The sequence below is a fragment of the Cibotium barometz genome, chromosome 55 (assembly GCF_041138505.1).
Source record: "Cibotium barometz isolate CiBa-2024 chromosome 55, ASM4113850v1, whole genome shotgun sequence".
Taxonomy (NCBI): domain Eukaryota; kingdom Viridiplantae; phylum Streptophyta; class Polypodiopsida; order Cyatheales; family Cibotiaceae; genus Cibotium; species Cibotium barometz.
The window spans coordinates 36,106,742-36,132,944 of NC_141100.1; the positions used below are offsets into that span (position 1 = coordinate 36,106,742).

The 26,203-nt window shown below is 43.7% G+C and overlaps 1 pseudogene across 1 annotated transcript in view; it reads right to left on the minus strand.

The window, feature by feature from the left end:
- Nucleotides 1-20,185, minus strand: part of LOC147607690 (putative RNA-dependent RNA polymerase 1) — a 41,129-nt pseudogene extending 20,944 nt beyond the window's left edge. Inside the window, exons 1-2 of the transcript XR_015264675.1 lie at nucleotides 19,879-20,185; nucleotides 17,664-19,612 (exon numbers count right to left, since the gene is read on the minus strand). The product of XR_015264675.1 is annotated as a putative RNA-dependent RNA polymerase 1 (transcript). The remainder of the gene's footprint in view (nucleotides 1-17,663; nucleotides 19,613-19,878) is intronic.
- Between the last annotated feature and the right edge of the window lie 6,018 nt (nucleotides 20,186-26,203).

The window sequence follows — 26,203 nt, forward strand, 5'->3', positions numbered from 1 at the left end:
ATGGGAGATAGAGAGTCAAGAGCAAGGTTGTTAGAGGTGTCAGAGACGTTTGGTACGAGGCGGGTATAGTACGCACCTCGAAAGACTCGTATTTTTTCGAGACGTTAGAGGTGTCTCTTATATATATACATACATACATACATACATACACAATGAATCATGATAGATATATATATATATATATCACATAGATAGTGATAGATAGATAGATTATGAGAGAGTGAGAGAGAGAGAGAGAGAGAGAGAGAGAGAGACCAAAGTCAACTTTCAAGACCTTAGATGGTAGAGTCTAGACTGTAGAGTGAGTCGTGACGAGTCTAGATAATATCACCATTTAATTTCTACTTGCTTCAGGATGTGAAGCTCTTGAAGATTTCGCACCATCCGCAAGTTAGCGCGGCAATATACGAGGCGCTCTAACGGGATGTGCTAAGCTTGTTCCTAATCTTCATGTGCACGAGAGAGTATGCACTCCAATTCCTCTCGCATGCACCCGCAGAGCAATCCTAAGAGCAAAAAATAAAAAATTTAAATTTTAATAATATGAGTAAATAGAATTAGAAGAGGCAATGGCAAATGACCGTCACCTGGGCAAGGATCCTCATGGCAAAAGCTTATAGAGATGGGGTGGAATAGCCATACGTCTCCCACCATGAGAGTGGCTTCACCATCACCTCTCTTCTTCTAGAAGTAGGACGAGTGTACGATTGCCCGGTCAAGTTGTTGTAGGCAATGAGCTCCTCGTCCATCTTGATTTGTACTTCATCATCAAGCACATGACGCATATATAGACGTCTGCATTGGACTGGATCTCTTGATCCGAGAAGAGTTCCCTTGTTTTGTAAAGAGGATGAAGGAATGCGGCCATACCATGAATAGGCCTACACATCCATTGCCACCTCCTATCCACAATGGTCTTGATCTCATCAAGCCTATTAAAGCATATGCCACATTATACATAGAAAAATTTAAAATCAAACTTACAAGTACTATGTACACAAGAGTACATGAGGGAGGCCAAAGAGGTGATAGTCCAAGTGGTAAAGTGTTTGCCTAGGACCGAAAGGTCTTGGGTTCAAACCTTGCTTGGACCCCTCGGTGGCACCTCTCATCCGCGCTCTCCATAAGCTTCCCTTTCGGCGTCGATCGTGTTCTGGCCGCCTTTCCCGGGAGGACTCCAGTGTAGCCCCTCCGCTCTCTGTGGTCGAGTGTGCTCGTCGCCCTCTTCAGAGGGCCGTGTAGATGATTTTGTAGCTCACAACACCAGCGTGGTTGGGACGTTGAGCGAGTTGTAATGTTAACTATTAGTAGGATCTCTCTCCCGGAATTTTTTTTTTTTTTTAAAAAGAGAGTACATGAGGGAGGAATAACTTACTAACCTTCTTGCATCAAGTGTCGTGCAAGCTTGAAGCTCCTCAATTGCATTTCTCATGAAATGTGTGAGAAGGCCCAAAGTGGATCCCTCCATGTCTGACATGCAAAGTACTCGATACAATGGAGTCATCGCAACTACGACGGCCCGTGCATCATCCCAAAAAGAAGGATCCAAGCACTTACGTTGCACCGTATAAGCCTCGGGACTTAGATGATCATCCCATTCTTCCCACTCTTGGGACACCACCATGCGTTGACGCTCACTACGAACGGCATGTAGTCTCTCCAAAACAATCCACATGTAGGCAAACCTTGTTTTGGAGGGCTTCACGAGCTCCAATCGCGAATGAACACGGAAGATGGCCAAGGGTTTCACCTTCTTAGTGAAGAAGGTCACAATGGTGGTTGCTTGGGCCAAAATGTCCTTGACCCAAGGCAACTTGCCGATATCTTCCATGAGCAAGTCAATGCAATGGGATGTGCATGGAGTCCAAACAATTGTTGGGAACTCCTCCTCCACCATGCGACCCATTGCACGGCAATTGGATGCATTGTCAGTGATGACTTGCACCACATTTGCATGGCCAACCTACAACCCAAAGTGCTCATGTAATTAGTACTATCATCTATGTGACATGTACTATGTTACATAAACATGTAGACTTATAGTATGTACAAAGAATAATTTACCTCGATGATTGCTTGGCGGATGTGTTGGAACATGGAACTCCCACTTGTCTTTCTACCGGCTTTCCCGGCATCCACTCCTCGTAGGAAATACATGCCAAGAGGGCAAGACAGGAGGATGTTGATGATGCTTCTCCTCTTCCGATCACTCCATCCATCGGAGTGGATGCTACATCCATGCTTGGCCCATCCCAAACGAATAGGCAAACGAATTAGGCAATCCTCTCGTTCTCCTCGGTGAGCTTCTCGTCCTCATGTCAACGTAGCTCACTCCCGTCCATCCATCGCATGAACCGACGCCAGCAATGGCCTTGACCATCCTCTTCCATTGCGGGGTTTGAAGGACATGAAAAGAGAGATTGCACTCAATGATGGTGCGTGCAATCTCAATCTCCGCCACTCGTTGCCGCTCTTTTACATAGGCCTTCGTGTTTTGAGTGGCTTGTAAAGTGGGTTGTACAAGCCCTCTAGCACCAGCATCATCAAAGGGATGTCGTGGTCGCTTTGATTGGGAGCTTGACCCCGATCCTTCCCCAATATTGACACTTGAGCTTCCACATGCTGAAGAGGGCATGAGTCTCTCTTCCTCGAGCTCTTGTTGTCACAGAGGTGGGCTTGACCTTGTGTTATCCACTTGCAAATGAGAGTTCTCCCTAATCACCTCATCGGCAATGGCTTGTGGAATGGATTAACATCCGGAGATTCCACCTCCTCCCAACTTTGCCATGTGACGAAGCACTCAGGTGATGGTGCTATTCCCTTCGAAGCCGCAATACCGGCATTTCCAACGCTTCCCTCCTGAACCGGCGGTGGAGAGTCCAAGCACTATGGTGAAACGATCCCATGCGGGATTGGCCGGCTTAGGCATGATGGATTATGAGAGAGAGAATGTGTGTGTATGAGAGAGGGAGAGAGAGAGAGTGTGTGTGTGTCTAGACTCTAGAGAGAGGCCTTGAGGGAGGAAGAGAGAGAGTGTGTGTGAGAGAGGGAGAAAGAAAGAAAGAAAGAAAGATTTTATTAACGTCTTCCAAAAGACCGAACTCAGCCTATGAGACAATTCAGTGTACCTGTGTGGGGTATCCTCTGTCATCCCAACAAAATGAAAAAGTACTGAACTAAAAAGCTGAATCTGGGTGTGCAATAAGTACAATGAGTGGGGGAGGGGATGGAGCTCTACTACTAGGAGAATGCAAAGCTATATGCATGGAATACAATCATGATATGCAACCTAGCTAGCTCCATCCTGTACCATACTGGGGATATAAAATGGTATACATCAATGAAGGGGGTGTCCACAGCTCCCTGAAGAACATGCCTGGGTTTGCTCTGAAGCGAGCCAGTCGCTCCGCACCCTCTCTGTGAAACTGAGCTCTGATCTCTGTCATCTCTCTCTGGTATAGGCATGGTGTCCGAAAGCCAGGTGTCCTCTATCTCTTGCGGGCTCTGAGTGTCTCTGCTCTCTAGAGAGTAATTCCCTGCTGTGTAGGGGCTGGGAGTGGGATGGATCTCTGAAAAAATGTAGTAATCTATGTCTGTCGTCCCCCCACTGGAGCTGTCTGAGCTTGTAATGATGTCTCTCTGTGACGCTGTATGTCTAGAATGAATCTCCCGAGTATGCGCTGGTCTGCTGCCTCAAAGATCTGGCGTAGGGAATGTGGCTCTCTGAACAAAATGGGATATCTCTCTCTGATGGCTGTATATGCTCTGCATCTGCATACATAATGCTCCTCACTCTCCACCTCCTCTCTGCACAATCTGCATACCCTCTCCTCTCGGGGGATCCGTGCTGCTCTGCCAGCCTCGATCTCCAATCGATGTGATGAAACTCTAAGCTAACCAATAGCCACTCGGGAGCCGTGTGGTAAAAAGCCCTCCATGTATCTAGGCCTCTCCATCATCAGTGATACTCATGAAGTGATCTCTGTAGTATAGCATCTTCGGTGGAAGAGGCTGTGTAGGCGATATCCATGTCTCTCGTGTATAGAGCTGCCATAGGTCCTGTCTCAATACTCTGTTCCTCTCACTATGAGAGAGACGGATATGTGGTGCATCCCTGTCATACTGGAATGGTGGTAGATGATCCATGTCTAGGCCATGCTGTGAGAACCAATGTGTGACCTGTGCATACCATGATCCTCTGTCTCCTGCCTCAGCCAGCTGTCTAGATGCCTCAAAAACTCTGTATGACAATCTGTCCTGTGGCATCTCTCTGAATCTGTCTAGCAAGAATATAGTCTAGAATATGGTCTCTACCATCATAGGAGGCGTAGCAAACTCTGCTCGGATAATGTCATGAGGTACTAACGGTTTGCTGCGTGTCATGAGGACCTGTGGTCTCTCTATCTGTGTCCACCAATGGGTAGCAAGGCCTAGCGCCCATACCGGTGCTCCATACATCAGTGCCAGTGTGACTAATGTGTCAAATAGCCACCCCTTCGTCCGAGGCTCCTGAAAATGCGCCTGGTGGCACTGTCTCTCTAGCACAGCCAATGCTGCATATCCCCGTGTCAATCTAGCTCTGGCTGCTGAACCCATGGTGAAGCGCGTGGCTGCTGCAAAGAAGGTAACCCCTAGGTACACGTATGATGTCACCACCTCCACCTCGCGTCCTGCGAGAGTGAATGTCAGCTGACTCCTGCCCTGTCTCGATGTATGAAAGACCATAACCTTGGTTTTCCCAAGGTTCACAGTAACACCCCTCTATGAGCAAAAATCATCGAGTGCATCTACATGCTGCTGTAGACCTCTTGGAGACTCAGACACTAATACAATATCATCAGCATAAAGCATAATATGTACTGAGGTACATGCTAAATCAACTCCATCTCCGCCTCCCCGTGTAATGAAGTCAGCCACCTCATCAATGTATAACCCAAATAGCGTGGGGGAAAGTGGGCATCCTTGCTTCACACCAATGGTGCTAGCAATAATGTCGGACATACCTCCTGGGCATCTGACTCGCCCAAAAACCTGCTCATATAATGTATAGATGCCCCATGTCATATCTGCTGGTATGCCAAGAGACTGCAGGCGCTGAAAGAGCCTCTCTCGTGGAGCAAGTATTGTTGCACATTGTTATGTGATAGGTGGTCAGATATACGCAAGAGGAATGTGTATAATGTTTTGGTGTCCTCTTGCAAGGGCACTATGTTTTTGCATGCCATTGATGCATCTATGCCTGGGACAGTGGACTATGAGTGCTCAGTGGATTATGTAACTCTTGCCTATAGGCTGCTCTATATATTATTTCTAAAGTTTTGAGCAGTTGCCATTATTGATGATGGAATCCGCATCTTGTTCTTGATGTTGCCAAATTATTTAAGATGATTGGTCGGTTGGGTGCCCATTGTAACTGGGTCACCCAGATTCTTTAGTTTCAACTTGTAACATGTTTTAATGTGTAAATGGTTAATGTTTAATATTGTTTTGCAGGGAAGGCAACATATTTTTTACATATTATAAACTTAAATATAAATTTTGGGACCTGTACTCTCCCTCTTTGTACAAAACGTTTTTGAAATGTATGGGATTTGAAAGAAACGTTTATGAAACATTTCTGAAACGTTTATAAACCACGTTTCATGAAACACCTCGTAACTATGCATTGACATGCATATATCATGGATGGAAGGTTCATAACTACAGTGCACAATGAATGCCCAATCATCCTATGCATAGTTCACTGACTTCTTTTCAACACTTGGTGTTGATGCATCAACCACAGTCATGCCTGACTCTTTCTTCTTCTCCTTCTCCAGCCTTTTTCTGCATTTATCTTTGTAATGGCCTAGCTTCCGATAGTAGTTGCATTTGCCTTTCTTCTTAGGTTTATCACCCCCCTTCTCGGAATCCTTTCCAAAAAATTGGACTTATTCTTCCTTTAGCTTATAACCACCATGAGAAAAGCTTTTGCCTTTACTTTTTTGACTGGCGACAAATGCCTGATCTCTCACATGCATACTAGTTCAATTTTTTCGAGATTACTCTTCTTGCAAAAGCATGCAACCAACTCATTAAAAGTAAGGACATTGGGGTTGCTCTTCATCATGAACCAAAGTATAGATGCAAAACCCTAGTATAAATCTGCCAGAACTGTGAAAACAGTAGATACCAAAGAAGTGTCCAAGAAGGTCTCATCAATACATGCGAGCTGCTCCCTGAGATCTTTACTCCTTGTGAGGTACTCATCCATTCAATCCCCCTCATTCATATGTTGAGACTCTAACTACTTACGCAAGTAGGCCACTTGTGCCTCATTACGCACCTGGTAAAGTGCAACAAGTGCATTCCAAGCATGCTTTGCAATTTTACATGAGCGAATATGAGAAATAATGCTTCTTTTCACTAAAAGTACCACTACTAATGCATGTGCCTATGCATCCTTGCCATCCCATCTAGCTTGTTTTATCGTGGGAGGTGCAGAGACAGATGCCACAGTTACATTAGAACTTGTATCACCATCCAAAGTACCCGTACTATGCTTTTGTGTCGGCGAGACACGACATGCCTCAATGCCAATAAAAACATTCCAAAGCCCTTTGGTGATTAATACATGGCGCATCATATAGGACCACAATGGGTAGTTGGTCCCGTCAAGCTTGTCCTTAGCGAAAAGCATCCCAAATACATCAGTGTCTTCCATTCTACCTGCAAATAACTAATCTCTGATATAGAATGCAAATATCCCAACTACCTACAAGTACTATCAATGCCCACTAAATGCAACCAAAATCATTGCCAGTAGATCACTGATGACAATTGGAGATGTAGAAAGAGTATGAAAAATTACAGAGTATAGAGTTGTGCAGAAAGCCCAAAATAGTACGAATTGACACTCCCCCAGGATGCTTGCAGAAACCTTCCAGCATGGAACGAGTCCCAAGACGCAAAAAAAAATTATTAACATAGTTAACAACACACTATATGGAATACCTTATCCACGTAAGAGAATAGCTCAATCTGAGATAATCAAAAGAGCAACTCGAGGAGAAGATAACAAGGGGATGAGAGCCAAGGAACTTGCTCAAGTACCAATTGTTGGAGTGGAGATCAATGTACCAAAACACACATAGATGCAGCAAGCAAGAAGAGATAGATGGAAGCACAACACTCAAAGTAGATTAATGAGAATAAGTGAAGTACAAGTGATACAAGGGAAAATTCAAAGCTGGAAATGAGCAAAAAAAGGGTGGAAAACCACCTAAGTTTATGCCCAATGAGTCCAAGGATGCAAAAGAGGGCTCTAAAAAGAAGCCGAGGGGTAAAAAGGATGATCCTAAGCTGTCCAAACAGCACATTTTTTATTGCATGAAAGAGGGGAAGTGCTTATGTGGGAGCAAGGATCACATGAAATCTCAATGCCCCTAGAATGCCAAAAGGAATAATGTGCAAGATGTAAAACCAAGTGTGAATGTTATACCCGATGTACAGGGTAATACTGTACATAAGCCAAAGAGCAGAATTTTATGCAAGACTTGGAGCAAATTAAAGATCAAATAGCTTTATTCCTTTTTGATAATGCCTCTACACATAACTTTATATCCATTCAAATGGCTACTGCTCTTGGGCTAAAGCCCGAGGAATTGGGCATGGAATGTCAAGCAGATGCTGCCTTTGAGGGTAAGGAAGTCAAAGCCACTCCCATCATCGGGAAGCTTCACATACAGATTCAAGGATATTTGGATCATGAAGACTTCCTGTTAGCACCACTTACAGGATGTAATGTGATACTTGGGATGTCATGGCACTATCGTTTGGATCTCAACAAAGAGAAGAAATACTGGAGTAGAAATGGGCTTACATTCATCCATGTGAAACCTTTTTAGCAAACTTTTTATGTACTTAGTTTACTGCATAACAATGCCATCATCTGTATGCATAAACTGTATGCCGAGATAGTAGTGTAAAGGCCCCAAATCTGACATATCAAATTCAGCTTTCAAATCAGCTTTCAAATCTGAAATTTGTGCTTTGCTAGTACCTGTAATGAGCATGTCATCTACATACAAGATGACTATGAGAATATCAGCACCGGTTTTCTTCACATACAATGTACTTTCAGCTGGAGTATTCACATAACCTTGGCTGGTTAGATGAGTATGTATTTTATCATACCAAGTTCTTGGAGCTTGCTTTAACCCATACAATGCTTTGTGTAACCTGCATACTTTATGTTCCTCACCAAGAACTACAAAACCAATGGGCTGATTTACATATACTTCCTCCTGTAAATCCCCATTTAAGAATGCAGTTTTGATGTCCAATTGATGCACTTTCCATCCTTTATGCGCAGCCAATGCAATCACTGATCTTATTGTGGTCATTCTCGAAGTAGGAGCAAAAGTCTCCTCATAATCTATTCCCTTTTTCTCGGAGTAGCCTTAAGCCACAAGTCTTGCTTTGTACCTGTCAATAGTACCATCAGACTTCCTTTTGACTTTGTGCACCCACTTTGTTCCAATGACATGCTTGCCTTTAGGCAATTCCACAAGATCCCAAGTATTATTCTTCATGATAGAAGAGATTTCAGCTTGCATAGCTTGCACCCAATGCTCATTCTCATGTGCTTCTTCATAAGAAGAAGGCTCTCCTGAATCAAAGAGACCACCCATGGCTAATGCAGACTCCCCACAATGCATATTCAATGCATGGCTGGAACTAGCCCTTGTTCTACCTGTGAGTGTAGCTGCAAGTTTGCTTTCTTGCAAAGTTTTCAGCAACCATCTTGGCACTGACTTCGCTGTGTCTATGGCTGTTTGCTCTTCCCTGACAAGATCTTCCACTTCTTCCATAGAAGGGGGCTGAATGGCTGGCTGTTCGACATGTTCTACATGAGGATTTTCTTGTGTAGGGGCTGGCTGATCTGAATCCCCCCTAATTGCAATGGGTAATAGTCCATCTTGGATTATAAAGACGGTATCCTTTGCTCTCATTGCTGTAGCCCACAAAAATGCATTTCATTGCTTTGTCATCTAGCTTTGTTCGGAGTTGTTCTGGCACATGTGCATACGCCAAACACCCAAATGTACACATATAATCCACTGTTGGCTTTCGGCTATACCAAGCCTCAAATGGTGTTATGGTTTTCTTGTTGGAGACCTGTTCAACACATGAGTTGCACACATTATAGCTTCCATCCAAAAATTGTGAGGCAACTTTTGTGCTTTCACCATGCATCTTGCCATCTCCATGAGAGATCTATTTTTCCTTTCAGCTACACCATTCTGCTGCGGTGTATAAGGCACAGTACATTGGTGTTTGATGCCCTTTTGAAGCATATAATCCTTGAATACATTTGACATGTATTCTCCACCTCTATCTGAGCGGAGTGTTGGACTTTACATCCACACATATTTTCAGCCATTGCTACAAAGTGTCGAAAGCATGTAAACACCTCTGCTTTCGCTTTCAAAGGGTAAACCCAAGCAAACCTGGAGTAGTCATCAATGAATGTGACGAAGTAAAGATGCCCCCCTATGGATAGTGTCCGCATTGGACCACATACATCACTATGTATGAGCTGTAATTTACTTTCAGCTCTAACAGCTCCATCTTTGGGGAATGGTTTTCGTTGCATCTTTCCCAAAATACACCCCTCACATACATGTCTTGTTGGAGACTCAAGAGGCGGCATATTATCAACCATATGATGCTTCTGCATAAGCATCAAACTCCGAAAATTTACATGCCCAAAACGAGCATGCCATAGCTCTGTATCATGCATAGCAAGAGTGTGGGCAGCCACTGTATTTGCATCATAAGTACGCTTGTCATAGCTGTCCAGCTTATACAAGCCTTTGTATCGTGTTCCAGAAGTGACTATTTCATAACCCTTTGATGGGTCTTTTACCAAACACTTCCCATCTTCAGATTCAACCTTTAAACCTTGGTCGTTTATGGCTGAGACGGAGAGCAGATTTTTCTTTATCATACAATACATCTTTCATACATATATTGCCACCATTGGCTACAATAAGTATGACATTGCCAATTCCCTTTACTGGATATGTGGTATGATCTGCACATGATACAGTGCGGCCATTTGAAGCATCACCAAGTGCTGAAATACATCTTTGCATGAAGTGATGTGGCTCAAAGCACCACTATCAAAATACCATGATACATCCTGTCTATCAGATGCAATGCAAGACATATCATTGTCTGAAGCACTTGATGTGTCACTAGTGCATGCGACCAAAAAAGTGTACTCTTCCTGAATTACATTAGCTGATTGCTGTGCTTTGTCATCAAAAGAGTCTGCTACTGCATTGCCTGCTTCTTTTCTTTTCTCTTTTGCAATCCGCTTCCTACATTCACTGATGTAGTGCCCAGGCTTATGGCAGTTGTGACATTTGCCCTTCTTTTTGGGCTTGTTTGCATCCCCTTTGTCAGACTTTTCACCACTAGAAGAGGGTTGTCCATGACCAACCTTGCTAGACTGTTGTCCCCCATGCTTAAAGCTCTTTGCTTTACCCTTATCCTGTGACATTTGCCCTTCTTTTTGGGCTTGTTTGCATCCCCTTTGTCAAACTTTTCACCACCAGAAGAGGGTTGTCCATGACCAGCCTTGCTAGACTGTTGTCCCCCATGCTTAAAGCTCTTTGCTTTACCCTTATCCTTGGTTGTAAATGCCTTGTCTCCACCACGGTTGCTCGATAACTTTGCTCTTGTTTGCTCTTCCTACAAGAGTAAACCCACCAACTCTTCAAAAGTGACGGGATCACCACCTCCTCTCATAGAGAGCTTGAGAGAGGTATGAAAGCCCAAGTAGGAAGGTGGTAAAGAATGAAGAGTGTTGGTGACCATCTGTCTGTCTAGGATAACCTCATCAATGTCTAGGATAACCTCTGTCTAGGATAACCTCATCAATGTTGAGCAATTGTTCCTGCAAATCTTTCACTTTGGTGAGATGATCTGCCATGGAGTCACCCTCATCCATAGAAAGAAGATCCAATTGCCTCTTCAAGTAGGCAACTCTTGCCTCGTTGCGTACCTGATACATTGCTTCCAATGTGTCCCATGCAAGCTTGGATGTCTTGCAAGAACAAATGTGCGGAATAATAGTCCTTTTCACTGAAAGAGCTATCAATGACATGGCCTGTGCATCCCTAGAGTCCCATCTCTTATGCTCTTGTGTGGGAGCACGTTCTACTTCAAGAGCTCTTTGAGCACCTCCTCTTTGAGGCGTGGCTGGCTATATGGTAAGTGGGCGTGTGTCATCACCACACACGATGCCCCAAAGCCCTTTGGCTACCAGCAAATTACGGATCATGAAACTCCAGAGGGAGTAGTTAGATCCATCCAACTTGTCCTCCTGGGTGAGCACACCAAATACATCTGTAGCATTTTGAGCCATGTCAACAAAATATACCTGCAAGCAAACCAAGCACCAATGTGCACTGCCAGGCAACCAAGTGTCCTGTGCAAATGTTTTCCTGCAAACTAAAGCAAGTGTAAACCTGCACCAAATTGTCCAATTACACACAATGTGTATACATATGTGACAAATCACAGCTGTAATGCCCAATTACATGCTCCAATCTTAAAAGCCCCAATTTTTATGCACTCCAATCGCTTCAATGTGCAGTTAATTGGCCAATTTTCACAAAAGCCCCAAATTTCTGCAACTAAAGAGGCTCAATTTGCTGATTTCGACCTCAATTTGGAAAACCCCCAAATTGCAAGCAAAGCAACATGTCCAATTTTTCAATTTGGCCTCAAATTGAGAAATCCCCCAAATTGCCTGTGAACCCTGGACCAACTGCAATTTTCAAATTTTCTTGGCAGTCCCCCAAAACTTGTTGAATCTGGAGTAGAGTGCCTGCAAAGCTTTTGTTTTTGAATCCTTAAGTTTCTTGGAACACAAGTACCTGCACGTGGAGGGGCAGTACGGATGTGCAGGTGGACGTGCACCGCCGGTGGGCTGGGCGTCGCCGCCTGTGAACTGAGCTGCGGCGGAGCTCCCCCCAATAGTGCCACCAGCTCTGGGCGACAGAGCAGTGGCGGCCGGAATGGTACAGCGACGGACGGGGACGTAGCAGTGGCGGCCGGAATGGCACAGCGACGGACGGGGACGTAGCAGTGGCGGCCGGAATGGCACAGCGACGGCGGACGGGGACGGAGCACTGGCAGCCGGAATGGCGCAACGACGGACGGGAGGCGCTGTTGGGCGGCGGCAGTCCTGGCTGCACTAGTGCCGCCGTGCGGGAGGGGCGGCGGTGGTGCTGCATCCACTAGAGCCGCCGGTCTTGGGGGGCTGTGGCGGCCAAATCTGGCGGAGTAGAGCCGGACGGAAGGTGCCAACGAACGGATTGGTCCCGACGACGGACCACTGGCTCCGTCGACGGAATTTCGCAGGCGATGGACTGACGGACTGCGCCAGCAAAAATCCGCAGGCGACGGAAAGACTGTGCAAGCGACGGAATTTCACAGTTTGCTGCAGATTTGAGGGATAGAACTCCATAGGAAGCCCCCAGCTCTGATACCAATTATTGGTGTTGGACTCACACACTCACACACACAAACCTGCACATTAGGGTTAGGTGCAGGATGAAGAAGCTCACACAGAGAAATGAGAGAGAGAGAGAGAGAGAGAGAGAGAGAGAGAGAGCCAAAAGTGTGGTAGCCACAAAATGCAAGTCAACCCTTGCATGTGTGTCACATCCATATAATATAGAAGTACAAAATATTATATGTAGAGTGTCCTTTCACACTTGATATCCAAGGGGAAAAACCACATGGGAAAAAGTGCCCTTGGTTAAGCCCTGTTCACACATAGCACTACCATAAGTGAGCATATGCCTACAAGCCTAAACTCTCAGAAAAGCATCTAAGGTGGGCAAATTTCTTGTCCATGTTTCATTTTCAGATTTTGCATAATCCGGGCAAGAAGAATTTGGTAGCGGATGCTTTTTCACGCTGGCCTCAAGTGCATACAGTGACTACTACCTATCATCACGACTTATCAGGGATACGAGATATGTACTCTTTGGACACATATTTTCACGCTGGCCTCAAGTGCATACAGTGACTACTACCTATCATCAGGACTTATCAGGGATACGAGATATGTACTCTTTGGACACATATTTTCAGCTTATTTGGGCTGATTTGAATGCTGGTACTATTGTCCTATCTTATCCGACATGAGATGGTTTTCTAATGATGCAAAACCGCATGTGTGATCCAAGAATGGTCCCAAAAATTTATGGAAGAGTGTCATGCTCCTCCGTATGTAGGCCATCGTGGCAGTTTGGCTACTACACAGGCTTTGGAAAGATATTTCTTTTGACCAGCTTTACGCAAGGATATTGAAACTTATGTTCGTGAGTGCCTAGTGTGTCAAAAAGTCAAATTTGATAGGCACAAGACACCTGGTTTGGTTCAGCCTTTACCCATTCCACAAGAACCATGGGAAAGCATTGCCATGGTTCTGACTTTCCCATGGTTCTGACATGCGAGGGATTGATCATACTAAAACAACCTTAGGCTAATACTAAACTTCACTTAATGATGCTTAAGAGAGAGACAATGGTGTCAATGCAATGCAATGCAACTATATTAAATGCAATGGTTACAAGTGAGATCTATGAATAGATTTATGTTGAATATCCTTCTCAAAATGAGAGAGATATGCTGAATGCTGATGGTGAATGACTGTTCCTTTCTCCATTGTTGAGGTCCACCCTTGGATGCCGGCTTTCCTCTATGTAGGAGGTAGGAAGATGGCTGATCTGAATGCTTACTACTGTCTGAATGCTGAATATGTTGCTCCCTAGGTAGGAAACGCTGAGAAGAGAGGAAGATGTCCTGCTGATTATGATGCGCTTCTATTTATACTATTTTATGATGCTGGTCGGGTACAGTACTGCAGTCAGCCAACTTACTAGTGTCCACACAACTTCATAAATATTTATATGCTGCTCTCAGCTGGTTGCTTGGACCTTGTCGGCTGCTAACCACAGTCCATGGCCATGATGTTGCATGCTCTAAATTGATATGAATGCCTTATGTGCTGATGTAGAAGCTGAAACAGTCCCATACATGCTACACATGTTGAGATACCCTCTGCTAAACTATTGCTGGGTGGTACACCTGGCAACCTTTCGACTCCTCTACTAACCCTTCTCCACTGAAACCACTGCCCCACTTCTTCTCCTATGGGGACTGAGGTCGACTACAAGAGTTGAATCCTTTGAGCCAAAGACTTCTCCACTGCGGGAACTACATGGCAAATGCTGCTAGATCTGCTCGGAAAACCTGAGTCACCACTGACCTGTCTCTGTGGAATCCTTTCACACACCCTCTCCATCGTTCCTGAACCTCCTGAGGCAATGTTGGAGAAAACTTTTATCTTCTTATGTGGAAGAGAACCCCCTTCTACCAGTTGAAGCCCAAAACTCCAACTACTCCTTTGATGATGGATGTCATAAACTCATGGGTAAAACCTGTATGCCTTGCAGATGCAAAATGCTAGATTGACTACTAGGATGACTACTATACTGATGCAAGCCCTGTGCAACCCTACATGCTGTGCAAGAATGCAAATGGATGGGTTACTAATGCATGCCTAAGGGGAAAACCCTAAGGATGGCCTACAAGATCTTGAGAACTGGATTTAACTGAGCGGAGGCGACTAACATGCTGACTTACTAAATGACTTATGGAATGAACATGAACTAAGGCTGCTTACCTCTAATACCAATGTGACATGCAAGAGATTGATCGTAGTAAAACAACCTTAGGCTAAAGCCTAATAATAAACTTCACTTAATGATGCTTAAGAGAGAGACAATGGTGTCAACGCAATGCAATGCAACTATATTAAAATGCAATGGTTACAACTGAGATCTATGAATAGATCTATGCTGAATATCCTTCTCAGAATAAGAGAGATGCTGAATGCTGATGGTGAATGACTGTTCCTTTCTCCACTGTTGAGGTCCACCCTTGGATGCCAGCTTTCCTCTATGTAGGAGGTAGGAAGATGGCTGATCTAAATCCTTACTATTGTCTAAATGCTGAATATATTGATCTACTGACTCTCCTTGCTCCCTAGGTAGGAAACACTGAGAAGAGAGGAAGATGTCCTACTGATTATGATGCACTTCTATTTATACTGTTTTATGATGTTGGTCGGGTATTGTACTGCAGTCGGCCAGCTTACTGGTGTCCACACGACTTCATAAATATTTATATGCTGCTGTCAGCTGGTTGACTGGACCCTATAGGCTGCTGACCACAATCCATGACCATGATGTTGCGTGCTCTAAATTGCTATGAATGCCTTATGTGCTGATGTAGGAGCTGAAACAGTCCCATACATGCTACACATGTTGAGATATATGCTATAAATGCCCTAAATAATACTTGATGTTCCTGAATGCTATTTGCTAAATGCTTATAAATGCTCTGATATGCCATGTCACTTGAACACCTTCTGGGTGTGCACGTGACAATGGATTTCATTGTGGATTTGCCGAGATTGGTACATGGTAATGATGCTATATGGACTATCATTGATCGCTTTAGCAAACAAGCACATTTTATTCTTGTGAGGAAAACAATCAAGCCAGAGCACATGGCAAAGCTGTTCTTGACTCAGATCTTCAAACATCATGACATGCCCGGGTGTTACTTAAGTTCGAGAAAGCACGTCTTCGAAAGCGGCCAGGTAAAGAAATTCAAAGCTTTCGAACAGGTATTATGGTCCATTCCAAATCTTGCAAAAGTGGGACCATCTCCTATGTAACCAGTTTTGGAAGATCCACCAGAGTTCGATGAGCCTGAGGAGGTACTACAACTTGAGTAGATAGTTTTTCATAAGGAGCATAAGCATACAGGTGGCAAGCTAGTACCCAGGTATCTTGTGAAATTTAAAAACTATTCAGCTTTGGATGCAAAATGGATGAACGAGGATTATTTTCAAGAATATCCGGAACTTCTAAGGCCTATCCGGAAGCTTTTGAGTTGCGGTCAACTACTTAGAAGCCGAGGGGAATGTCACAAAATTCCTCATTGCTTCTATTTTCTATTGTTCATGTGTGGCATATGGAGCCTGACATGACATACATGTATGGCTTGTGGAGCCTGACATGGTGTGTTTGTATGGCATATGGAGCTTGACATGACAGTACATGTATGGCTCATGGAGCCTCACATGATAGTACATATATGGCTCATGGAGCCTGACATGATGTGATATCCTGGGACTAGCTATCCTGGTGATCTTCTGTATTTATGTTTTGGGAAGATTCCGGAAGGATCATGAAGCCCTAAACACTACTTGATACAACTAAGCAGATGGATGTTTCTTCCAGTCTAGTTGCACTCATGTGTGTGCATGACCTTGATTTTATATTTGTTGCCTGGAAATGCCTAAGATTACTGCTTGTGTTGTCCATGGGACTGGGGACGCCTGGGCACCCTGCCTGTGGGCGTGTATGGGCACACCTGTTAGGGACTAACACGTGGTTAACATGTGTTTTGCAAGTAAGAAGTGCCCCTAAAAACCCAATTTACAGCTTTATGATTTCACATACTAATAATTATGGGTGCAAGTCCACACTCACTTATAAGTGACCGGACAACTTATAAGTTACACACTGGTAAGGCTTTTAATACATGTGGCAACCAAAAGACAGGCACCGGACCTGATTTGAGCAAACTGCTTGTAGGCGCCCCATCCTAGACCTAAAAAGCACACCCCTGAGTTATTATTGGTGGACAAACTCTATTACTAGAGGAGAATTCAAGTGGAGCATACGCATGTTTTCCTGGTGCATGGGAGAGCTGGTCGACCAGATTTGGAGCCTTCTACCCCATCCACCACGACAGATATCAACCAGGTGTAAGGAGTGGATCGACCACTTTTAGAGGTGATTCTGGTGCTAGCCGGCTGTTTACAGCCCTCAAAAAGCTACTAGTCAGGGCATCTGGAGCACGATAAAAGCTGGCCGATTTGTGTGGGAGGCTGGTTCTGCTACCCTCTGGCATGTAAACCATTGCTAATCGACTCTTTCTATGGCTACTGAGAGCTGGTTGACTTCTGAAAACAGCCCCTCAAGGCTGGTCGATTTGCTCTGTGAGCCAGACAGGTGGAAGATGGAGTTACAGGGCTATCATGGGCTGATGTGGGAATGCTATGGGCTGTCCATGGTTGTCCTGCATGTGCTCTAAGCTGGGAAAGCTCTCTTGTTTTGAGAAGGGACATCAAATTCAGCATATGTTTTTCTTTTGTTTTCATCTTGTACTGGAAGATTCAGTGCTAGCCAATGGAGAATCCCTGGGCACCCACAAGGTTGTAAATGAAATAGACTCCTTTTTGGTAATCTAACCATAAAGGGGGGAAAGAGGAGGGGGGGGGAAGAGGGTGTGGTCAGCCCATCTTCTGGCCCCTAGTGTGTAATGCGCAGAGTTGTCTATCTCTCTCTTGTCTGGCATGTTCATGTGTTTGATCAATTTTCATGATTGGTAAGATTTCCGTGTTACAGCTGCCCTTCAGTTACACTCACACACAACTTTACTTGCTTAAACCACTAGATATCACACAGCTTAACGATCCTTAATTGCACAACTTGGTATCATATCCATAAGAGTCTCACCTTGGACCTTGCTGTGGAAAAGCAATGCAATCCACAAGATGGTGCAGAGCTGGAACATCGACTGCAGTCAGTACACGAACATCACCAGGATGGACACAAGGATTCTTTGCCACGATTATCTTGCCCTCCACAATGCAAACATTTTGAGTTGTCCCATTCACTACACGGACAGCCACTGGATTGAGTCCATCACTGAAAATCTTATGTGGGGTCCCTGGTGTCGGTAAAACACTCACAAACACTTCCCCATAGCGCAGAGTTGCTGTCTCATCTAGACAGCCCATCAAAAGCCGACCTTTAGGAACAAATATGCGTGTCTTCTTGCGAAGATGCATGAGCTGCACCACTTTAAAAGCATACAACATCCTCTTCAAGAAAGGCTCGAGACCCGGCCCGTAACCTGCTGAGATCATCTCCATCATAACCCTGTGAGTGTCACCTCCACAGAAAGTCTGCAAAATATCAAGAGCGACCTCCCCATCATCTAACATCTGATCCAACCGTTGCATCACCTTCAGCTGCATTCTCTCAAAAACGGCATCATTCACACCTAGTGTAGAGAGGAGAATGATGATTTGGCGATTAAGGTAGCTTGGTATTAAGTGGCTCCAGTTGATGATGTCAAGGCCAACTTGTGTAGAGGGGAACTTGTTCATGCTATCCCGTAGAGAAAGTTTGTATGTACTACGAGGATCAACTGCTACCACTCCTTTGTAGCCACCATACCGTATCTGATACAGTGATGGTACTCCACTGTACAGCCTCTTTAGCTTACATTTTTTGGCCACTTCTGTGGCAAACCTTTCGGAGATTTTTCCTATACCGTCTGAGAAGCAGTAACCAGATTTCAATATATCAGGGATCTCCTCAACTTCATCTGGGTACACATTCAATGACTTCGTTGAAGAGCTGAAAGATTGCCCCATTCTAGCTGCACATTTTGCCACATTTCTTATATTCAAAAAGTTCCCCATCCATTCTCGGATGTCATCTGCCGAGTTTTTTCCATCCGACGCGAACATCCAGACGCTGTTTTCTCGTAGCTGACTTGAAGAAAATGCAAGAAATTCGAACTTTTTGCTGCCTATACTGATACCATCCCTCAGAATAGAAATGATGCGTTCATACACCTTTGTATGCTGCTTCTGCCAAGATGATGATGACCCCCATGGACCTGATTTCTTCAGAAACATGAGCACACTAGAAGAGAGGCTATCGAAATCCTCCTCTACAAAAGAGACTCGTAGGAAATTGTCAATGCTGTCAATGAAATGCCGGGTCACACGATTTGACACAACAGCTTCTGGACCCAAGAAATAGACTCTTGAGGGAGTTATATAAACTCTCCGGATCTCCACAAGACCATCATTCGACAAGCTTTTGCTTGATTTAACCTGATGCTTTTCTTTAGACAATCGTTGGGTTTGTGTCTTGAACCATTTTTCAGGGGTATAGCATGTGTCTTCTCTCAATTTCAACTTACCCAACAAGTGTATGATATGCTCTAGTGGCATCTTTTCAGAGGGTTGAATCAACTCAATGAACTTCTGCCCAAGGGTAGGCCCACTTAGATATCCATGTTGCACAAGAGAGTTTAGAAGGAAAACCAGCTGGAAGGGGAGCCCCGCAACATAAGGTGAGCTCAGTATGGGAACGATCATGTTTGAAGTGCTATAAGAGATCCCATGTTTTATTGACAAATCTTTCTCCACAGTAGGAAGCTCTCTAAGCTCTGATAATTTACTCATCAAAGTCTCAAGTGCCTTTCCATGTTTCTCGAACATTTCGATACAATAACTGAAAGACTGTCCAATGCTAGCGTTGGGAGAGAAGTCTGTTGTTCGAGCCCATGCCACCTTGGTACCCTCACCAAACAGCTCAGGATCATCCTCAAAGAAAATATCCATTGCACATGGAAGTTGCTCGAACACTTGAGGTGCAAGCCATACCTGCAAGATGCAAATCACACAAATATCAACAACCTTGATTTAATATTTGGATAAAATCATCATCATTGTCATCCTTTTATCAGACAAACAGAGTTATTAACCTAGGCATAATTTCAGAATGGAAAATCTCCCTTCGCTAACAATAACCCGTCTTGAGCTTAAACCAAAAATTTAGATAAGAGCTTGAATTGAGTAAATCAATGCTCATGTTAAACCCCCAAAAGAAAGATCCTTCCACCAGTAAAGCAACGAGCATCTGAGATTACTGAGCTATACGTCTGAATAAGGCTCCCTCCACGGCTGGCAGCTCTTGGAGGGAGGTTACACATGAGGGGGTGGGGTAAAAATCCACATTGGAGGCCTATGATACCAACTGATTCGATCCTCTCCTCCAGAAAAATAAAAGTCCGAGGCTCCAAGAGCTGAAGAAATGCTGTCCTTCGTTCCTGCATAGCCCTGGAGTGCACAAATCCAGATCACTGACCCACATTTAATCTCGATCGCCGATCTTTTGATCCGCCTGAATCTTTTCATTAGCAATGAGCTCCTCTAACCATTTATCACAGGACACCACCTATTCCCACAAAGAGATATGGTTTGGTGCGCAATTTATAGCCGAAATCATACAAGTATGGAGTGTCCTATGCTAAGGCCTAGACAAGAACAATTTTGTGCTCATTGCCAATGTCGTGGTAACCACAATACAACTCATTGTTGGTACCAGGGAAACCCGGCACCACAACCTATGCTCCCGAAACCAAAGCAACCACTAGCCCTACCACCCATACCAAATACTTCTCAACTGGCGCATAATGGAGTGCCCATTTATCAGAACCCTATACTGAGAGGTATGTATCGACCACCACCAATGCCATACCCACCTCCAATATTACCACCCCAACTAGTTCCTCCTACAACTGCACCAGTACAACAGTACTCGGTGACATTGTCAACGGACTCAGAGAGTCCAGAATAGGAGAGCTATAAGCCATCTGAGCAATAATTCATATGGATATCTAGGGCAACCCCAGGCCACAGACTATATCTCTCTGTTAAAAGCTATGGTGCAACAAAGAGCGAGAGACTTCAATAACACGTCATGTAGGCCACCTCTTCAATGTCATTTCATACGGAGGAAGGCACATGTTACAAGTGTGGATTCGAACATGCTTTCAAGGATTGTCCCAATAGAGTGACAATCACTCGAGTGGCCGCTTTCAAGGATTGTCCCAACAGAGTGACAATCACCCGAGTGGCCGAAGCATCAACCACTTCGAAGAGGCTTAACTTGTTAAGTGTACAAGGTCGACTTATTCATATAGTCCCCCTTAATGGCATCACAAGGCCCAAACCACGATGAGTGCAATTACCAAGGAAACATCCAAGGCAGCTAAGAAGTAGAAAGCTCAACCTTCAACCTCGAAGCCAGTAGCCCAAGAGCCTAAGCCACAAGCCCAAAAGGCTGCAATAGCCCCTGAAGGCTGAAAAGGCTCAAGGACCAGAACTAGAGGTCCAAATAATAAAAACCTCGAAGAGCACACGGGAACACAACACACGATCACTTGTCAAGAGCAACAACATCGCGACCATTGAAAGTGGTTCAGACAATAGCTCCTAAACCGCCTCCCTCATGGAGACAATAAGTAATCTCCCATTCAAACCAACTCTTCCAAAGAGAAGAAACCACATTGACTATGCAAACCTTTCAAAGAAACTCAAAGAGAACCCCAACACTGTGTGGGAGAAAGAGCAAACAAAACACGCCCAAGATCTTGTAAGGAAAGTGTAGGCTGAGCTAGAGCTAATACTTAAGCAACTGGTCGCGAGTACAAACCAGTGACCCTGCTTGAGGAGATCCTTGACCCCATTCCAAAGCCAACCATAGAACCAATGAGGGGAACTCACTGCCTGCCCCAAAGGCCTTGAACAAAACCCAAAACCATTCTTAAGAGGCTACAAAAAGAGCCAATATTGGAGCCTCTATACCAATCCGACCAGATTCCGCATTGCTAGATGCAGTGAAAGAGGACTCAATGGGAGGTTTAAAGTGTCAGAGGACAACAGAAAGATGTAGACAAATGACAAAGATGTTGAAGCTCCAAGTAAGGGATGAGAGGAAACAACAAAATGCTGATGCACTAATCCTCAAGAAAAAGATGGATACAACCAGCCCGTAGGTGAGGAGTGGTCTCCATAGGCAGAGGGCTGAAGGGTGCTTGCCAATCGACCAAAAGCGATAATGAAAAATGGGGGGGAGGGCCACCATATATATACTCTCCATATGAGCTGGCTGATTCATCCATGATCCTTTTAACAGTCATCTCCTGTCTGTACCATATTACTTAATATGGAGTAAAGGCATCTGTTGTGGGTGTGCTCGCCCGGATAGGTGTTTTCTCAATTTTTACTCATTGTCCATTTTTCCTTGTTTTTTCTAGCTGTGGGGGGTGTTCTTTTCTGCTGTCGACTGTAGTAGTGCTGGCCAACCAGGTGTGCCCCATTTTTGTGTTGGCCGACTAGACCTTTTTCTAGTCTTGGGCAGTCTTGCTGCTGTCGCCCTGTTTTAGGCTGGCCGGACCAGCAGGCCAGGGTGGTATAAATACCAGCCTTGCCCCCCACACCATTTTGTATCGGATCTTCTATACATGGTAGAGTTTATACACCTTCTCTCTCTCCTACACTTCTGCGTTTTCTCTCTCACAGTAGTTTGTCTCATTTCCGCTGTGCATTCCAACATGGTATCAGAGTCCCAGGTGGCTTGAAGCTTGGAGATAGTGAGAGCTTGAGGGTTTGTTGTTTTTTGGTGCTGATTGGAGAATTTCTGGGCTGTTCGGGGAGCACGTAGGCCATCATTGCTAGACAACCACCTTGCATTGCAGTTTGCAGCCTCTTCTTCATTTTTCTTCCCACCGACCCTCACTTCAAAAGACCTTGTGAACCCCGAGATGGCAGATTTACACGAGATGGATGAGAAGCATGTGAAGATCCCCACCCTCCCAACATTCCCGGTGGACCCACAATTGGACAGGACCAATTATGGCATCTGGAAGGTAATGATGAAGTTTGTCCTAGAGTCTTATGATTTGGCTGATTTCATTATGGCTGGAGTTCCACGGCGAGAGTTGGAGGAGGAGGAGCTTTCACCTTCTACTAGGAAAGAGTGGGAGGCTTAGGCACAATTGTGGGATCATGTCAATGCTCGTGTGTGTTCTTTCATCTTCCTTAATTGCACACCCCAAGTGATCAACCACATCAAACACATGACGCTGGCCTGAGAGATTTGGCAGCACTTGGCTTCTTTGTATAACAGGGTATCACCCATGAAGAGGATTTTCCTTGGAAGTGCAGATGTGAGTGATGAATCCTACAAAGTCTTCGACGATACACAAGCACATCAACAAACTCCAGGCTCTTCAGCAAGAGGTTCTTCAGGTTGGGAAGGAGATATCTTCAGAGGATATGGCCATCACTTTGCTGTCGCATCTTACACCTCATCAGTACTCAGCTTTCTATTCTTCTTTGATCACCAGTGGGAGGCTCGGCACCATCACATGGGAGGAGCTTGTGCCGATGGTTTTGGACCAGGAAGAGTGGTTTACAAACCCTCCACAGGGCGGAGGTTCCGGGGCCTTGGCTAGCCCGCGATCGAAGGCCACAACAACAACAACAACAACAAGAAGGGCAAAGGGAAGTCTTCACTGGTGAAGTCTTCTGAGAAGAAGCCCAACTCAAATAGAGTATGCGGGGAGTCCAGATATGGTGCCTTCCACTTCAAATGAGCTCAAATGCTTTCAAAGGCATCAATAGCAATGATTCTAGTAGAGGATTAAGCCAAGAAACACAAGATTTGACCAAATAATGAAAGCTTAATCTCTGTTTTACCAAAATCACCTGCAGATTTGATCAAGAGCTTTGATCTCAATGTAGACTTGATGAAATTGAATTCTGTCTTCACCAGCTTGTAGAGCATGCTTGATTACCCCTTGGGCTAAGAGGAATTGAAGCAATGTGATTTGATGAAGTAGCAATGTCAAAAATAGCTCAAAAAACGGCGCCCTTCAATCTGTGAAAATCTGCAGTTCTGCGCTGAATTGGTCCACAAGATTCAAGGTGTGTGTAGCCCTATGAGTCTACTATAAGTACCTAAAAGGGCTTAGCCTAATGTTATGTGTGCAAGGAGAATGGAGTCCACTGACTGGGTGTGAAGGGGAGAAGTGAAAACTCACTAAAAATTTGATTTTTTTGCTAATCATCTACTAATCCTCATTAATTAACTAATGGGCTCATAAACCTAATTGATTCTAGGCATGGCTCTGATACCATGTTGAAATTTGAGCATAATGATGAGCTATGGTGGATCAAACACTAGAATCAACATCAATAACAAAGTGATTAGCAAATGATTAAGACGTAATTAGTGAATAATTAGCAAATAGATTAATGTAGGCATGGATACTCAAAAACCAGCAAATTCTCATTAGGGCTATGCCTCAATTTATAGTGTTTACATCAAGCATCAAATCCCATTGATTTCTCCATGATTCACTCCCAGAATATCTCCACCTTTTGCCTGATTCTCTCCACCTCTTCTCTTTTCCCTAAATATCTCCCAGAATAACTCCACACTCCTAAATTCCCTCATGCTACCCATTATTCTCTCCCAGTAGATTCTTCTCACCTTTTCACAGGTTTTTTCACAATTACATCTTCTCTTTTACAGCCTCTATCCAAGAGCTTGTTCCCACACACACCCTATTCACTTGTATATTTCAACACATGTGCTATATATGCATGCATATGTGCATTTGACATTGATGAGCCAATTAGCATATTGCAAGAGAGGTCCAAATAGGCTAGAACGTCAGAATCAATATAGTGGTAAGATAGATACAAACATTTCATAATCAATAAAAAATAATGGTAAGATAGATCCAAACTTTTCACAATCAATGAAAAATGGGTTGAAAACCTAGATAAGGCTATATTATTGTGCTACATCGGATTCAAATTGGAAATCGCGAAATAGCTTAAGAGTGTCTGGGATGCTCATGTAAGGTGGTTGTTGGAGAGCTGAATGACCATCAAATTAGAATCTGATATACCAAAGGAGACTCGGATAGAGCCAATTAATAGATTGTATCCAATAACGAGGACAATTAGGATCCTTAAAAAAGAGTAATCACTAAGGTACGCTGAAGGTTACCTTCCAACCTATTGTGTCTTAGATCTAGAATTTCTAGGTGGGTGAATTGGGTGTTAGAAAAGGAAGCTTTGGTTAGCCTATTATTTTCGAGTAACAAAGCTAGTAGACATGAAATGTTTCCGATCTACTTACAAAAAAAATTCATAGAATTCTACTAACATGAGGGGGTTTTGAATAATGGCATAAAAAAAACATGAGTTTATAAAGAAAAAGGGGTCATTTTATTAAGTTAATATTCATAGTAAAGGGTATTTTTTAATACCCTTGGAATGCACGTTGTATGTAGGCCTTCCTAAAAGTACACCCCTCGAGTGTCCATTATGACCCAATTTATTTGATATTATGGACATTAAGAATGACACTCGATGCTATTGTAGAACACATATTTTAAAGAGAAAAGTGAAAAATCGACAATAACAAATTATAGAACAATACTGTGGTTGCCGATTGATACCTTTCGATGGCCTCCTCCCTTGTCAATCAAATTTGATTGGGAGAGATAAATGGTTGAAACAAGCAAAGCCCAATCATAGTTTACAAATAAAATCACTTTAATACACATAATCACATCAATAGGCTATTGCGAGTCAAAAATTAAAAGTAAGAAGAAAGAAGATGTATAAAACTATATCTTATATTCTATAATTTTGCCTTAACCCCATGGAAAAGAAGATAATAATATGATAGAACAAAAATGCCAAATGAGTTATCATTAAACCGCATCCTTGAATGTGCTTTTCAAGACTCAAATTGGAAAACAAATCCCTTGAAGCCCTTGCAATTAAAAATAAAAACTCAATCTTTTAAAAATTTCAGCTACCTAGGAAAGCAATTGATGTGCATATTTTATCGACTAACTGTGTAGCTAGGAAATCAATTGATGTGTAGAAAAAAACCCAATTACTTAATTTTGTATAAGAAAGTCCAAGTGTTACGAGGAAATGTCTTTAAAAGTCTATCATCATAAAAATTGGTACAAGAAAGTCTAGTAGAATGTTCTTAGTATAGTGTGCATTTTGGTTCATTTAAAAAAAAGTATGGTCTTGGTCGTGACGTGCATTTTGGGTTATGTAAAAGGTTGAAAGCAGGGTATGTTCTTAGCCTAGCATGCATTTTGGTTCATTTTAAAAGACGTATGGTCCTATTTCGATGTGCATTTTGGGTTATTTAAAAGGTGTAAATCAAGCTAAGGTGGACAACAAAAAAATCTAAGCAATATGTTCTTAGTCTAGCATACATTTTGGTTCATTTAAAAAAAAGTATGGTCTTGGTCTCGACGTGCATTTTGGGTTATTTAAAAGGTTGAAAGCAAGGTATGTTCTTAGTCTAGAGTGCATTTTGGTTCATTTAAAAAGAAGTGTGGTCTTAGTTTGAGTTGCATTTTGTAT